Below are 18,467 nucleotides of genomic sequence, written 5' to 3' on the forward strand. Positions count from 1 at the left end.
TACTGGGAATGGAACTGTTATTATTACCTATTATGATATTTATAGCACTTGAAACTTAGATCCAAAGTTTTGATAGTTGATTTATTATTTCTCAACTCACTCGGGACAAATGTTGTACGTGGTTTCGAGTATGTGACTCGAGTTTTTCACTTTTTTATCGTATCTATTATACTTGTTGCAAAATTTCAAAGCAAAATATCGAAGACATTGTATACACGAGGTCAGACACTCAATAAAAAGTTTTTTACATTTTTTATTACTATTTAAAAATCCTCTTAAAATCCTTTTTTTAAGATTACTTCAATGTTTTTATTTTTTGCTTATGTTCTCATTAATTTGATTACTCTTTTATTTTCCAACTTTTATATGCAAGCATTAAAGCATTGTTTGCGGGCCATAACCAAGGGTAATGGAAAAACGACATAGCATGTGGTATATACAAAGTATTACATTCGAGTCATGTCACGTTGAATAGGCGGTGCAAAAAAAGCTTAAGCTTCGCGAGACGTCAACTTTTGTACATAAATCATTGAAGTGGTATGCGGTCAGGCTCACATTTTAGCTTTCTCATTCTCACGGCTTTCTGAGGCTTTGAATGTTTGAACAAAAACAAAGCGACAAAAAAGGAGTGAATGCTTTCTTTGAAAAAGTGGAAAAAATTCTCTTGAATTTTCCCGCATTATTGGCAACGAGTATCCGGCATTCAAAGGGATGAAAAACTGATAAAGAAAAAAAAATTTCATTATTAGAATAGACAAATATTTTTTCTCACAATACCATAGTTTGTATTTATCACAACTATATCATATTTTTCACGAAAAAAAATATATTCCATTGTACTAATATTGTAACAACGTGAAAAACTGGTTCGTCATTCGTCTGGCTTTTGTAAAAAAAGGTAAATTAAAAGTATACGCAGAGTATAAATCTACAATAGCAGTGTAGAAAAAATAGGAAATATTTCAAAGAATTCAAGCACCCACCGCGGACCTTTTGACCGAGTTTTTTTGTTGGTTAGCTTTACACCATGCTCGTAGGTATCGTGTCAATCTAGTCAAAACACCTATGATCCCAAGTACTTTTACAAACAGAAAAAAAAAAAAAATGAAAAACGCCAATCAATGCAAAAAAAAAGAAAAAAATCGGAGTGTTTGCACCGTTATTATGGCATAGAAATTCTACAGATACTCAATACTCTTTCATCGATTGCAATCGATAAAATCTGATTCATTCCTCTAGTTTTCGTTCCCAATTTCTGTTTCATGTGTATAATATTACACAATTTGGTTTACCTCGTAACACATAATGATGCTACCAGCCGAGAGAGAATCAAAGAAAGGATGAGATACAATAATCGCCAACTGAAATCTATGCAATTTGAATTCAACGCCGGCTTTCCCTGATTGAATACGTGAATACAACGAATTTTACAACTCTTGCGCTATCGGATAACTGTCACGTAAATAATTAAGTTCTTTGGAGCTTTTCTGTCTGGAAGTCGAACGCTTTTCAAACCATAAAATTTATCATTAGCCATTATTGAGATCAATAACATTAATTCAGAAATCAGTGAATTTTTCTTCCCTTCTTTTTTGTCCGTAGAATATTTATAACTTCTTTCAAAAATAATTAATTTGATTAATTATCTAAGCTAGGGGCTATCAAGCTGTACCTTCGATATAGACAATGTTACCCTTAATCATAAAGAAAAATTAGAGGGATGATTCTTAAGTGGCCATTGGAAAACTATTTTTTGAGGGGAAAGATTGATGACTTAGAATTACATGATTTATTTTTTCAAAGTCTAGTAGAATTTTCCAATTATTACTTCAAAAATAATCATTAATTTTCATCAAATTATCGATACAATGGTATGCAAATCATCTTAAATCATTGTTTTGTCGATTTTAACAAAAGTTTAACAACTAAAATATTGTGAAAGAAATAAAATGTTTCAGTTTTGCCAATAAAACATAAAATATCGGCAAAATTAAACATAGGTATTATAATGCTGGATCTATTGACGTTCACAAATTCCTTATCAAAGCCTGAATTTATTCAAGACTAGAATCAAAGTTGAGTGTGCAATAATGGAGCCATTGTTTCTATATTATGTGTTTTTAAAATCTTAGCTTTATGCATAATGGATATAATTCTCTTATAAAAATATATTTATCCCCCCAATAATCGCACATTGTCGTAACACTAAATTTTTATTTCTTTCCAGACAATTTCGATCTGGAAGTTTTCAAAGCCGGAAGCGACCCATATAAAAATTTCTTTCCACCAAAAATCACTTTCTGATAAGTTGAACAGCGAACTTCTTACAAAGAAGGGTTGAAGAAATTCCATTGCTATATTTTAAAAAAGTAAATTAAATGTCGCATATTCTTTAAAACTACAAAAAACAGAAGATATTTATCGAATCGATTTATTTATTTGTTTTGTTATTCGAACGAGACTGCAGACAAGTGAAACATGTTTCCTAAATTATCAAGGGATCGTCAATTCCACAAAGACTGTATAGAGAGACTGCATAGAGACCAGTACAATTATATGTAACAGACACTGAGAGATTGATCGTTATGGTACGAAGGAGGAAAAGGGGATTCAACTATTCGGATACGAATATACATTGTGTCAAGGGGAAGCACGTACACATACATATATATACACATTAAAACCGAGTTTAGGGAGGAGTAGAACAGAGACGAAGTGAATGATAGCCCGCGAGCTACTCACGAACCGAACCGTTGCCCTGTGCGTTGCATAGTACGTTGGTTAATCCTATAATCTGGTGCCATGGTCCATTGGCCCAGCATCATCCACTCGAACAAGCTTCTGCTACGTTTACTACATCGTATATTCATTCTTTACGGCATAAAAGATCTTCCGATCCAATCTATTTTTTTAATCATCACGCCAGTATTGAGATACGTAATCCGGTAAGCCACTAAGTCAAAGTCGGGATTAGAAATTTAATTGAAATTATAATCGATTGAAATCACCGAATCAGATACGAATTATTGATTAATTAATTCCCGAAAGAGATTAAGATCATTTGAATTTTCTATATAGATTTTTTGTTGATGATACTTTGGGGTTATTGAGTCATTTATTTAATTTTTTTTGTGACATTCAAACTCAAAAAGCTTGATAAATTTTTTACAAAGTTTCAAGTTTTTCGAACTTGAAAATTTTAAACTGAGATTTCTCCAAATAAATCAAGCTTTTGTAATGCAGTTTGCAGTATTTAACACAAATTTTTTTAACAAAAAAAAGTTATTATTAACTTGCAAAATGATTTGACTAGAAATTCTGAAGTTATATAAAGAAAAACAGTTTTTAAAATGTTTTTCACCGCAATATCTTAAAAAAAATTGACTAATTTCAACGCGATTTAAAGGAATTGGCGTGATTTTATTGGTTTAAAAGCTAATTAAATATTGGAATTAATCGATAACTATTTTAAAAATTGTTTAAAACGAGCATTAATTGATGAACTATTGAATAATATAAAAAATTCGATTCCGACTGAATTACTGGCGCTCAATTGTACAGTAAATACTTTTATCGTAGTTTATTGATGCTATGGACTTAAAGAAAAATATTTCTATTGAATAATTTAATACTCTTTGTGCAATAAATTAAATACGAATATGGTTAATATTTGCTAATTGAAAGTGTAACATTGGAAAATGTTATTCAACTTCAACGCAATCAGAACGAATGAAGCCTATCGTAAACCAATAGTAACAATATAACTAAGGGCTGATGAGTAACACGGGATATTCAATACCGCACTTAACGTGATTCGCAAGTATGTAAACCGAGATGACTGAATCCGTTTGTTAGATGTGGTTATTGGGTCATAAAAAAACTAGACTTAGTATCAGTCTGGTGCATTTAGATGAGCTAACCATGAAATATTGTGCGTGGATCTGTTAATAAAAATAACTGTCCAATTATTTAAATGAAACTTTATTCATCTTGCGAAATGAGTTGATAGAGAAACAAAAGGTCAGATTAAAATTATATTATTGTGGAGCTGTATTGTTAGGTTTTAGTACAACGAGTAAACTGATGCACCCATTGAGTCCACGATAAGGCAGACTGTACTTCTTCTCGAGCCATTTGCTACCTAATCGTCTAATCCGGTGATCTGGCCACATGCACCAGGTCGTTCGTTCTGAAGGACCAAGCTGCTGAGAATAATAGCACAATATACTATTCACACTAGAAAGGACCAAAAAATATCATAGATAATCATTTCAACTCAACATTTCTCATTCTAGAGCATAAAAGGATGTCTTTCAAAGACAAGTATTTTTGCACTTTAATTGTCAAAGAAATTATTACTCTCATAAAAATGTCAAACATATTTCTTGATAATTATTGTATAAAAAGTATAATGTTAAAATATATTTTTTTTTTTATAACAAATTGTTTATTAAAGAATAATTAAAAATTAAGTTGAACCAAATTTCTTTTAAATATTGAAAAGTAAGATTAATTATAATTTAAAAAAAATGGTTCTTTCATATTACATATAAATAGAAAAATAAAATTGTAATTAACAAAAAATATGTTTCTAAGCAATAATAAAATCTTTTTAAGGAACGCCTTTTTGTAAAAATCCTATTTGCATCAGAAATAAAGATTCCAAAAAATTTTTCAGATCATTTTATAATGTAAAAGATTAATACTCGAGAAATTATAAGTAGCAACTACCAGTTTAGTAAAAAGTTTCTTTGTATGCGCATAAGCTTACAGTAAAGTCGAAAGCTAAATCTGATTACCTGATTAAGTTTCTAGGAAATTCCCATCGCAATATAATTGAGTTGCTTCTATTCGCATGCATCACATGTTACGTAGATTGACCTATTAAATAGCTGGAGAAAAAGATAGTATGAATTTAATCCCTCGCGTGTATAGGGAATTACAAAATTAGCTCGGTAACATAATCTTTCGCGGGTGGAATCTCGTTTATATGATTATTCGTATTTTATTTACTCGATTTTTTTCCTTTTCAACAAAGCAATAGCGTAGAGGAAAATGAGGAAGATTTCTGTCCAATTATTTTTAAATGCATCGGCAGATAATTCTCCTGTCTTTATTTGACTTCGTAAATTTTCACTGGAATTGAAATGAACCTTCATGCAATTTAACTTATTATACAATTTATATCCTGAGATAATAAATTCTACGGCAACAATTAATTGTTTTAAATACGTTTAATTTATTAAAATCAAACATCAAACTTGTTAGTAAAAATTAAAATAGAATTCAATTATTTTTGAAAAGTTAGTAACTTCAAATTAAACTTTTAATGATGTAAAAAGTTTGCATTTTTTTCTCTTTAAAATTTAATTAACTTTCAAAAGTGACTCAAAACCTCATTACTCTTACTTTTTGATTTAACCTAATTATCTTACATGTATTTAAAAAGACGAAAAAATTTTATCGGTATTTTTTTTTTTTTTTTTTTTTACGTAACGAACAGGAGCAGAAAAAATAAAAACGAGTTTATTTAAAATCAAATCAAAGTTAAAATCAGTCTCGTTAGTTTGAAAAGAAATATTGAAATCAGCATTTTTTATTTATGTTGTCTTACAAACGCTATTAAATTAAAGTGTTTGCAGGCAAAAGATTTGACTAATAAGGTATAAAATTTTTTTCCACTTACTCAATATTTCCTTCGTATACAAGCAATAGTTAATTTTAAATTGCTTTTAAAGGTCTTTATTGCTTCTGAAGACCATAGACCTATACAACAGTATATTTATCCTTACAGAACTTACATAACGGTATTATCCTAAAGCGAATTCTCGACTTTGCTGAATTAACGAGCAATGAAGATTCCACTTCAAAATAAGATGGTAAAAAATTTTGCCGGCTCTGGAAGGTAACAAGTTAACTTGAAAACTACTTATGATTAACTTCAAAACTCGTTTAATGTGTCTTAAGACTTAGAGTTGAAATTTTAACACTTTCTCGATAGTTGCTATGAACAAAATTGTCTTCTATCCATTTTACTTCAAAGATACCTTGATAATTGGAAATGATTACACTGACAATAAATTCTTGATTTAAGAAAATTATTGCCTCCCAAATTTAAAAGAGATTTAGTTCTCTTAGTTCAAAAACGAGCTTTAAAATTAAATTATAAATTTATTATTTAAATGATTTTCTTAATTTAATCTTCTGTCTAGTGTTCGGTAGGTAATTATTTTATTTTTGATACAAAATTATTAAGAAATAAAAAATAGTATTAGTGAAAATTCATTATAAATTTTTTAAATTAATTTTAGATTGAATTATGTTTAATTTAAGCCATGCACATTTAAATTTACCGAGCTCTTTTGACCTTAAATAAACAAAATTTTCACAAGGATACCTTAAAGTTAATAAGTTCCAAACTATGGAACGTTATAAAACAAAACTTTATAAAAAATTCAATAAATCTGCAGAAATCGTTCCAATACAAAGAAAAAAAAAAAAAAAAACAAGGAGTCTAATTATCAACGTGAATCTCAGTTTAATCTCAGTGATTTTAATAAGCCGATAGTTACTTTAGAAGTTGATTTTCCCATCTCAAACCCACACTTTGATTACTTCCTCAGTTGTTTTTTTTTTTTTCACTCTAACTACGCCAATCACTGGCATCTAAAGTAACGACCTGCTTTCCCAGCTTCTTGGCATTGATTTCAATCAATATTTCAGCTGCGCCCTAGCACACCCTCCCATTCATACCTTGTTTCATTTCACTCATCTCCAGCAGCACTCACAGATATGACTAACCATCTCTATACTCTAGTACAGACACAAATACTCTTCCGCATTTCCATTGACAATGTTCCGAGCGAGAGAAATTACCGGATCTAGTTTTCGCGCCAGGAAAATCCATTAACATCCGGTGAATTAGGCAACTGATTGCTGGAGAGTTTTCCACACATGACAAGATCATCTTCACGCTTACGATTATTCTCAAGTGTCGTGTGCTAGATTTTCAAGAGCCAGAGTTTAATTCTAGTGATAAAACCTGTCGCTGGTGATTTATTATCGAGTACATCACCGCTGACAACTATAATTAATAAATATTTTTTTTTTACTATCATTATTTTTTTAATACGTCAATTGAACCAACTGAAAGCCTCAGAGACAAATGAAGGTATTCTAGATGTGATTTTATTTAAACGATCGTTAGTTATCCGCGTTGAAGGACATGTACCTGCAATTAAACGATAGTCACGCACAACCTCGATTTCACTGAATTTAACATCGCTTTAATGGTTTTAACCATTTATTAAACTACCTATTACAGTTATTAAATTTTAATCTTAATTACTACATCAATTTATCTATCTATCACAAACTAGAATTTAATTTACAAATAAATTTATTAAATATTTTAATTATGTGTTCATCAACACTTTATACTGCAAGTTCAGCACTGATAATTATCATTTGTAATTAAATTTTGATGAATTTAAAAAAGCTTTTATTGGAGACGGAAATATATTGCAAACAAATGAAAATATTTAACAGTATTTTGAAGGTATATGAACGTGACAACAATTTTACACTCAGTTTAAAACCATGTGGTTCCTCCAAGATTATGTCTAGTGCATAATAAGTTTCTGTGTTTTGCAGCTACAAGAAAACTTTCTTAGTTGCCAGAGGGTTAGTATTAATACAGTAACAGCTTTACGTTTTAGTGCAACAATGAAAGTTTTTTATTTTGTTACTGAAAATTCAAAAATACTTTATAAAAAAAAATTTCAGATCTAGTCAAGAAAGGAACAAACATTTTTCAATTAAAAAACATTATTAATTGTATCGATTTAAAATGTAACAGTAAACCAATTACAATAAAAAATTCAGTATTTTAAATTTTGTGGATGTTGTTGCAATAGTAGACCACCGAGATTGGAGATTAATTGAGTTAATAATCAATCCATTAGTACTGTTACATAGATCAATAAACCATCAATCCCTGTACAAAGCCTCATCATAATATTGAGCTAGACCATACATTTCAGCAGAAAATATTCAATTACATCGAAACAATGAGATTTCAAATTAACGTCATCTCAATATCTGGGGTTATTGTTTTATTTTTATTTGAAAGAGATAATGAGAAATTAAAAAAAAAAAACAACGAGCTAATGACAAATTAAAAAATACTGCTTCCTACAGAAAAGAACGAACGTTTGTAAATTGGATGTTAAAACGTTGAAATAATGATGCTTGAAAAAAGATGTGGTCGAAAAAAAAAAGTGATAACAAACGAAGACGAAAAGCTTCTTTATATATTGTACTGAAGTAGGATTAAATTCAGAGCTTAATTGTAAGACAGAAAATAAGAAAACAATGATAGGAAAAAGCCACGACGAAAGGGTTTAAATAAAGAAGATCGTTAAAAACAAGCACCGATTAGAAACACCAATAAACATTATTGTTTCACCATTTTTTTTTTTTTTTTTTTTTTTTTTTTTTTTTGTGATCCATTGACAACGGGAATTCCCTCTCAGCTCTTATATTTGCATTGTAGTTTTACACAAAATGTTATTTTATCATTTCCTATGCGTAGTCCAAAAATAAAATCTCCTTTTTTTGTATTAAATTTGTGGAATTTTTCGTTTACAGTTAAATGACCAGAAGGGTTATTTCACCAAGCGGAAAAAAATTTACGAGGCGTGAAAGAATGTGAAGAACCATTTTACTATTTTGACGAGAGCAATTCAAAAACGATCGATAAACATGTTTTTTTTGGACTTTTTTTTTTGCCACTTTTCATATAATAAGTAAATAAACGTACTTATACTATCGTAAAAAGTTTGCTAATTTCTAAAAAAGAATTTTTGCATGAGTCAACTCTCTACCACTCACTTTTCTCTTTTTTTCTACCCACCCCCTCCCCCCGTCCAGCCCCTTGAAGCCACTTTACTAAGTACTCTTTTATACTGAAAAATAAAAAAGTGCTTGAGAAAATGTGAAAAGACTTTTGGTTTAATGTTCGCTTTGCTTATCACTGTATAAACACAATTAAATAGGGAACAATATTTAAAATTTAGTCAATTAAATAAATTTATTGACCAAATAAAGAAATGATGAAGTAGAAAAAGAGATAGAGAGTAATGAAGAGAAGTAAAAATAAAAATATAAAAGAAAAAGTAATTCATTTAAACTTTTCCGGGTGTCTCTGAGAAAATAATCTTTTGGTAAGAAAGACAGCCAAGCAATATGGTAGATAAGACGCTTTGGAATGCTCTGCACAGCCAGCACTATCGGAAAAACGGAAAGTCACTTTTTCTTTGTACTTTAACGGGGGTTAGAAGTGAGAGCTCGTATTTTTCGCGACGTCAGTGACCGCACACACGTCAAGGCTTTGGTGTGGGTGTTCAGGATAAAAAATAGAGAAAAGAAATAAAGTTTAAAGTTGAAGGATATCGTTCGTTTTACTTTTTACACACGATTCAGAGGCGAGACAGGTCAGCTTTTGAAATCGAAACCCTTTGGTTTGCTGGAAATTACGACTACAGCATATTCCACCCTTGTTCTCTTTTCAATCTTTGATCTTGAGTTTTTGATTATTTCTAGTCACCATTAGCATTCTATACTGTTGTTTTCATCAAATTTTCAATTACTTTGTATTTTTAGAGTTTCAAATGCTTCTATTAGTTATTTATTCAAAATTTTTGTTGAAAAATTATTACACTGACAGAAGGATTTATTTGTATTAAATAATATTTATTAATAGCTAACAAATAATTTATTAGAGACCACTTTTTAGTGTTAAACAAATATTTCTTAGTATTTAAAATGATTTGTTTGTATTTAATAAATCTGACATTGATTTATGAAATATTAATAAATCTTTTTAAATACTAAGAAATATTTGTTAAGGACTAACAAATGGCTTTTGTTAGTCAATAATTTGTTGAACAATAATATCTTAAAAAATTACATCAAGATTTTAATATTAACTACTGCATCTACATAAAATTTCGGCAAAAAAAAATATTTATGCTACCCCACGTCCCTATTAATACTCGATATTAAAAAACGACGAAAGCATAAAAGCCATAATTTTATCGTCAGTTTCTCTTCATCCAGCTTGTTGGTCAACTCATAAAACAAGACTGAAAGAAGAAATGAGTAGGGCTGAAAATTTTCAGTACTTGAGTTGGTTTAATGGTAGATGCACACATTCAACGACCTACATCAACGAAAGGATACATTATTACTATAATCGAAAAGCAAAGCCTCGAATGGTGCGGGGACTCAACTGTAGGGTATTCAGGGTTAGTTGCTATGACGACGTGGCACAGGGCAGGGGAGCTACCCAGAACAGAATCCACCCCCAGGTCTTTTCTCGAGGTTATACAGCACACAGCTTCTGGATTCTATCTCCCACTAAATTCGCTCTTCTATTCACCCCGTACATATTTTTTCGTTCGCTCCTTTGTCTCTCTGGTACTTTTTCTCATTTTCTCTCCTCCCTTTTCCTTTTTTCTTTCTTTCTTTTATACACAAGCTATCGTAACGATTTGTTGGCCTCTTTAACTTCCTCTGCTGTTGTTTCTCACATTTCCCAAGGTCTCAGTTTACATTTCAGTTCCTCGTTTCTCTTCCATTCGCAAACTACACTACTTCGTGTTTAGTCTGTCTGCTGTGCAACCCTACTATCTCGTAGTTTTGCTTGTACAGGTTTTAAGGCATTCAAACTCACGTAAAAATTAAAAAATTTTATTTTTAATCAAACGTAATTTAACAGATCAGTTTTTTTATTCATTGATCGATTCAATTTTTTTTATAATTTCTTTTTAGTTAACCTGTTTAAGATAATGATTTTTTACGTATGAAAATATTTTTAGTAATTAATAACAATCTGCAAAGTTGAAACTTATTTTACGCGAACTATAAAATTATAATACTTTACTGCAACCAATGAAATTTCGATTTTAAAAGCATCATAAAATGCTTATAAAAGAATATAAAAATTTAAGTTTTCATAATAGTGTATTATTAATTTTTTTTTTTCATGACAAAAATTTTTAACTTGATAAAACTGATCGTAAGTGAGAATTTTATCTCATTACTGCACCGCTTCATAATAATCTGTTAAATATTTAAAAAGACCTTAAATTCTTACTTCAGAAAAAAAAAAAAGAACATTTTAAGCGATTTCATGACTGTTTCATTACGGAAACTAACCATTAGAGATATTAATTATTTTGCACTTGAAGTTTGTTAAAATTTTATTACTACTCTATTGAAATTTTTTATAACTAAATTTTTAGCTCTATCACAAGTTTTATTAAATTAATGGAAAGTTAAGAAAATTATAGTTACAGCAGAATTTTTTTTTTTTTTCAACTAAAAAACAATAAATTCATTAGGAAAAATTAAATTATAATTCAATTTAAAGTTAAAATGAAGATTGACTGAAAATGAAGAAATCGCAATGCCTCTTATTTAAAAGTAGCTAAAAGTTTTTAGTTATTAACATAAGGACATAACCCAGGGGATATTATATTATATAGTTATTGGGTCCTTTGTAGACTCGTTGGTCTTTCTACTATAGAAATTAGATAAGTGTTTGAAACAGAGGGATAGGAAAAAGTTTTGAGAGAAGTAAATAAAGGAGAAGTTAAAGGAAAAGAAGTAGTAATAGTGGTAGTTGGATGGAAAAAAAGGAAGATGCTCTAGGCGTTCTTTTCAGAACGTTTATCAGCGTACGACAAGTAAAGAGCGAGATACAAAAAAGGATCCATGACAGTTTGACGTCGTCATAGGACTTTAAACTTTTTAAAAATGTTTTACATTTGAATAGTTGGAAAAAAGTTACTTATTTTTTTATTGAGTTGGAATACTTTTGTGGTTCTTTTAGAAAAAAAAAAAAAAATGATTCGACCAAATTTAATTAACAAAAGGTCATTAAATAGTTGGAATGTTCGAAGACTTGAAAATGAATTCCGTCAATTTTTTATTTGTTATTACCAAATTTATTTTTGTGAAAAATTTATTACAATTTAAAATAATTCTGAAGAAAACTAGATCCGAAATATATTTCTTCATAGTCACAAATAATTACTTGTGTAAAAATATTAGTGCTGCATGTATAAAACATTACAAAACAATTATTTCAATGAGACTGTTCGATTCTTTCTTACCTTGTAATACTTTTGCTAATAAATACATAAGTTTAGAGCTGTCTTTTATTGTCAGAAAGTTTTAATTTGAAAAGTTAAATATATATAGATGAAACTTTTTATCGGAATTACAACTAAAATTTCAAACTACTTCACAGATAACGAATTTTTTAAAACTTTCAGTTTAAACTTTTCGATAATAACTAGATTTTTTTACCATCTTAAGATTGTACTATTCTTGAATACCAAGCCAGTGTGTCTAATAATAATAATAATACTGAATTGCAAGCTCACATAGACAAAGTTTGAAAAATTCAAAAATGTGCGCCTCACAACGCGGATTAAATTTTTATTTTAAAATAAGTTCTATTGCTGATTTCGAAACTGAAATCGAAAAAATAAAAATTTGTCGTCGATAATTGATAAAAAATAAATGTTTTTTTGAAACATGAAATGATTCACGTCATGAAGTGTACACAAATGAAAAAAAAAATTATTGAAAGGAGAATCTCGTTTCGTAATAAAATTTTATTAAAAAGATTGATCATAAATGTTAGGCATTAAAAAGAAAAAGACCATAAATGATCTATATTATCGAAACGACATCATGTCAATTTAAAATGACGTGTCAGCTAGAATTTGTCAAGTGTCAGCAATAAACGAGAGAACTACTGGTGGGGGTTGCGTGACTCGCAGACTTTCCCCCTAAAATTTGATACACGCACACATCTAGACCCTAAATATATATATTTGTGTAGTTTACATAACATAGCTTGGGCTAAAGCACTTGCTCCAACAGTAGTTGTAGCTGTCTCACACAGTAGTCGACCCTCGCTTACAGATCGTTAATAACAATGAAACTGGATGCCTATAAAATAAACGCAAAATCCTGGCACATAACACATGACATCAAAATTCACCCGTATACCATTTCCAATGAATCACTAAACTACTGGTTAACTTTACACTAGAGATCGTTTCAGAAGAGGATCGCACAAGATACACACACACGCACTATTGTTGACAATTAATCACGGACTATCGTGTGTGTAACATAATGTCAGTACAAAGTCGACGACATAAAGCCTCCAGAGACGAAAAGCATCCTCGTCACATTGCGACACACAAGAACACGTGTTCTCGGGTCGAATCGTCAGCTTTAGTCATTAATCACCTTGAGCTTTTCAAATTCGTCGGGAAAAATTTAAATTAGGGTTTTAAGTACCTGAGACCGGAAAATTAATACCGGAGGATTTAATATTTGATGTAATCCTTTTCAGGCTAATGATGTGTCGTTTCAATTAGTGCAATTAATTTCAAATTTTTTTTTTTATTGGACTTAATTAGATCGTGTTTGTTAGATAAATAATTAATAATCACTAATTTTTATTAAATACTAACAAACAACGGCGGAATTTAATACTTGATGAATTTTTGGTAGGACTTTTTAGAAATTTCTTGATTCATTGATACGCATTTGTTTTAACGTAGAAATATTTTGGAAAGTAAAGTTAGCTACAGTAATAAATTTCATTACTTTTTTTGCAAATTATCAATAGAATATTTTCTTTATGAATGTTGTGAATCAATAACTTTGAATTTTTCTAAACTTTTCGTCGTTTTCTCTATTTGACTGTGATGTTGGTATTGATCCTACTTCTTCACAAGACCAAAATCATATAGCTCTAGTTACCATGCTTATGGTATTGATTGTCCAACTACAATGAGACTGAGAGTCACTACTTTCTTCTCTTTTTGTACAATATTGTGAAAATTTTTTATAATTTTTCTTTTAGTTTTTACCTAAGTTTTTACCTAAGATGAATTTTGACAGATTAATCCTGAGTCTGACAAAAAATAACTTGTAAAAACAAAAAAAAAAATTTGATTGTTAAATAAAAATAGTCGAAAAAAAACGTATCCAGCGCTTCGCTTGAAAGATGCAATAATCAAATTTATCGATTAGTACAGCACCCTCGGACTGCGAGCACCAATTCCAATTCAACTTATTTTTTGTTTTTGCATAGAATTGAGTAACTAATTGAAAGAAAAAAAAAAAAAAAAAAAAAAAAACATTATTTTCTCTTTATCATTACTAAAAAAATATTCCATCACATCCGAACGTTTTTAATCTCTTCTATACTTATCCAAATAACATCAACGCAATATTTATTGAATTATCGATAATAATAATAACTTTGAAATAAATATTTTAACTTTTATAGCTCTTCAAAAAATACCGTATGCTCAATTTCAAACTGAACAAAAAATTTATTCCGAGTTATGAACAACCTATTGAAAGTTTTCAATAATAACAGAAAGATAAAGTATCGAATAGTAAACCCCGTAGTTAATTAAAAACAAAAAATGATCAGATCATTAAACAATGAAATCAAGCAAGCGTAAGATACGATAGTCTATAAAAGAGCTTTTAAAGCTCAGTCTACTTTCATGTGGATTTAATAAAAAAAGGTAACGGAAACTGCTCTTTACCTTCTATACTAGTTCTTCTTTCAACTCCGAGTTTATCGACGGTACCTCGATTCTGTGCCATATAAAATTGCGTTTGAACAAAATTCTATTGTCCTAAAAGTCAGTCGGTCGGTTTTGTCATTTTTGGAGAGCTTATCCATTAGATTTATACATTTAAAAATGACGAGACACCACCCACGAAATTATTTTGTTAGAAATGAATACGTTAATTAATATGGAAAATCTTATTTTATGTCAAAAAAAAAAAATTGGAAATCTTTTTTTATCGCTTTTTTCACATAAAAATTAAATACTTATACAAAAAATGAACAAAAGCGTTTACAGTCTGTAGTTAACGATTTTTTCAGCATTTTTTTTTTTAATACTAAAGAGACATATAATGTTTGATTAAATTACGTGGCGTTAACTGTAATAACTGGACATTTTCGGAGATTATCTTCATGCCCATCAATCTTTTCAGCGTAATGCAGGCAACATGCGTATAATAACAAATTTTACAACCATGAATAATTAATAATTATCGTTTAATGAACACAAGTGCTTTCGTTTCGGTCGAGTTAGTATACTGTCGCATACAATCCACAAACTGGACGTTTAGTTTGCAAAGTCCATCAAATCCGCGCGGATGCAAACGTTGCAGTATATGCTGAGGCTAGGATAGTACAGAGTATACAGAGAGATGTATAAAGAGCGGAGAAGAGTACATAGAGATGAGAGTTTAAAAATAGACACCGATATCGTTACACTCACGATTTTCATCCGTTCTTCCTTCTCATTGTCCCCCCCCTTTACTTGCTGTACTAGCTTATATATATATATATATATATATATATGTATATGTACGTATATAACATTGCTACTGAACGACTAGAATGTCACTCGTACCAGCTGGAAAATGAATTGAGTTACGGAGATTCCGTTCCACTCCGGATACCAACGCGATTCTCGTTCGGTTCCGCTGCCCCGAAATGGGATTTCAGGATCACTTCGTGTTACTCTTCTCTATCTTTCTCTCTTTTTCTATCTTCGTATTTCTCTGGTGTTATTTCCCACGTCCCTATCTCTTTTATTGGGAACAAAAAATAAAAATAAATGTTAAAAATTGAGTGGTTTATATCCGAATGGAGACTAGAGAGATTGAAGCCGGTAGAATCGTTCGCGAATAGCGTATGGTCTGGCTAAATAATAATGGTTATTGAAAGAATTATTTAACAGATAAAATAAGCATCGATCTAAAAAAGCTTTTAGAAGGTATTTTTGTTTTTGCTTTTGCTTTCGCTTTGCCGAACTCCGGGATTTAGATTTTTACAAATTGATAAGAATTGTCAATAATTCGTACGGCTACTGTGTGTATACGAGCCTTTTTTTTTAATTGCCGTGAAAAATTTATTAGTTAGGGAACGTTTTTCCAGTGTTTTTCATGGCGTTTGCTTTGCGTCAGTTCACGGATTTAAAAAAGCTTTTTGATAAAAATATAAATCCACAAAAAAAGTTCTAACTTGCAAAAATCAAATGGGTTTTTGTTTAACTGTTGCTGCGGATTAATTACTAAAAGTGATCAGGTCTGTTCATGCACGAAAAAAAGTTTTTTTTTGCTACAAGATTGTTTAAAAAATATAACTTATTTAAAAAAAATCACCATTATTAAACATTTTGATGAAAAAAGTCGAGATACAGTTTTCTTAATACAAAAAATGTTCTAGAAATTGAAAAATCGTAAACATTCTTAAGTACAAAATATATATCCGTATGAATATTTACTATACCAAATCTAGAATATACAATAACGTAACATAAAGTGTGAAAATTTCCAACTCAAGACTCGGTGATATTCAGTAAACTTTTTAATAAGTGTCCTCGACCCAAAGAGGTGTAGCGTGCAAAAGAGAACCCGGCGAGAAAGCCGAGTAAAGAGTAGACAGAGTGGATAGTAAGTGTATTGAAAAAGAGTACAGGGTATAAAGCTGAAGAAAAAAAAATTATAAATAAAATGAAGAAAAAAAAAAAGGATAAATAAAATGAAGCTTTTATAGTGGCGGGAAAATTCCAATTTGCGGAAATGACTTTGGAGTAAAAAAGTTTAGGCATGGGTGTTCTAATAACTACATAGAAATTTAAACTATAAACGGTTTGTGCTCATCAACAGGAGCTCTAAATGTCCAAGAGGAACGTCATCTGGCGCGATGCCATTGGCCAAAATTTTAGATGCACTCCTTCCTATCCACTCTAACTCATAGCCGTTAAACACTAACTTCTCTTGCGTAGTATTACTACACGGCATCTACGACATCTCGTTAGTACTGACGAGTGTAAGTATACATTTATACTCACAGTTTTCATCTTTATCTTTCTCTTTTCATTTCTCATTATTTCAACGTCTCACTGACGAGACTCTTGAGACGTGTTCCGTCTCTTGTTGAATTAGCTGAGGTAACAGATCCACGGAGAGTGAGCATTTAAATTATTTAAATTAGTCGAACATTTTAAGAAAGTAAACGAAAAGTCTACTTAGACACCCATTTTACCATTGACTTCATTTCTTCCGGTTATTCTGTAATATCATCCGCCAAAGTAGGACAGTAGTTTCTTCAAGCTAAAGAAGGTATAACTTGATTGGAAAATTTCAATCATACTTATATGTTATTAGTGACATGTTATCCGTTTAATTATATAAATACGTTGGAGAAAAAATATTGATTACTTATTCAATTATATAGAAGATTAAATAAAAACTTAGTACTTCAAAGCTTTTCATTCATAAGTTTTAATAAATGTATTCCTTATTAAAAATTCCCGCATGTTATTAATTTATTGAAAACTTATCAGCAAAAGAAAACTTTTTATGCCCACTGTTTTTCAATGGCATATACTTTTTTCCATTTATAGCCGTCTAGAAAGTTTTCGATTAGTAAAATACCTCTATATGTGTATTAGTGATGCAATAAGTTATAATAAAAATTAATCAATATCACTGAATTTAAATCTATCAAAATTTTTCTACTTATATAATCTATATATTTTATTATTTATATCATAAATGCTAGTTATGATAATGTAGGTCACTTTTATGTTAAAGTAGGCGTATATAATAGGCTATAAGAGTATTCAAAGGAAGGCAAAAATGTATAAATATAAATATTGATTTTTTTATTATGATATTGTGCTTGATGTTTCAATAAAAAATAAAAAAAAAAAGTAAGTCGTCTTTATTATTGAGCATTGTAGCTATTAAAAAAGTACTAGAGTATTCTTATTTATATTCTTTACTTTATCCATCAACCAGTCATTTAAATTTCTAACAGTGGTTTTGCATTTGACATTCCGCCAAAGAAGTTCAAAGAATTCAGTCCTCCTACTGAAAATCTTCACTGAGGCATCTCGATTTGCTCCATCACGCCATTTCTTTTATCCTCGTATCTTCTTTCCTGTACCACTATTTTCTTTTCCTCTTGAATATATCTATATGAATGTATTAAATATATACATGCTTTCCCGGTGCATCCAATTTCGTATAAAATTCGGTGAGTTATTGGCTGGAAAGTAATAAGAACTACCGGGTTCTTCCTTTTATCATTTTTTATATTTTATTTTATCTGTTTGAATATTTTCATGACGTATTTTTTTATTCGATATTACGTGCGCATTAAATAAGAATTAATTAAAATTATAATTTCAAAAATTTACTTAATTTTTTTTATTTATTTATTGGAGACATTCGGCACTAGAACTGACGTTCCTCAAGGGCCGTAGAAATTTAATAGTATTACATAGTGATTAAGTAATTTGAATAACATTTTAATCATGTAAGTAAATAAA

The 18,467-nt window shown here is 29.8% G+C and overlaps 1 protein-coding gene across 1 annotated transcript in view; it reads right to left on the reverse strand.

The window, feature by feature from the left end:
• LOC123272680 overlaps window positions 1–18,467 on the reverse strand; it is a 46,627-nt gene that overhangs the window by 16,350 nt on the left and 11,810 nt on the right. The window lies entirely within an intron of this gene.

This window comes from Cotesia glomerata, linkage group LG10, assembly GCF_020080835.1.
Source record: "Cotesia glomerata isolate CgM1 linkage group LG10, MPM_Cglom_v2.3, whole genome shotgun sequence".
NCBI lineage: Eukaryota > Metazoa > Arthropoda > Insecta > Hymenoptera > Braconidae > Cotesia > Cotesia glomerata.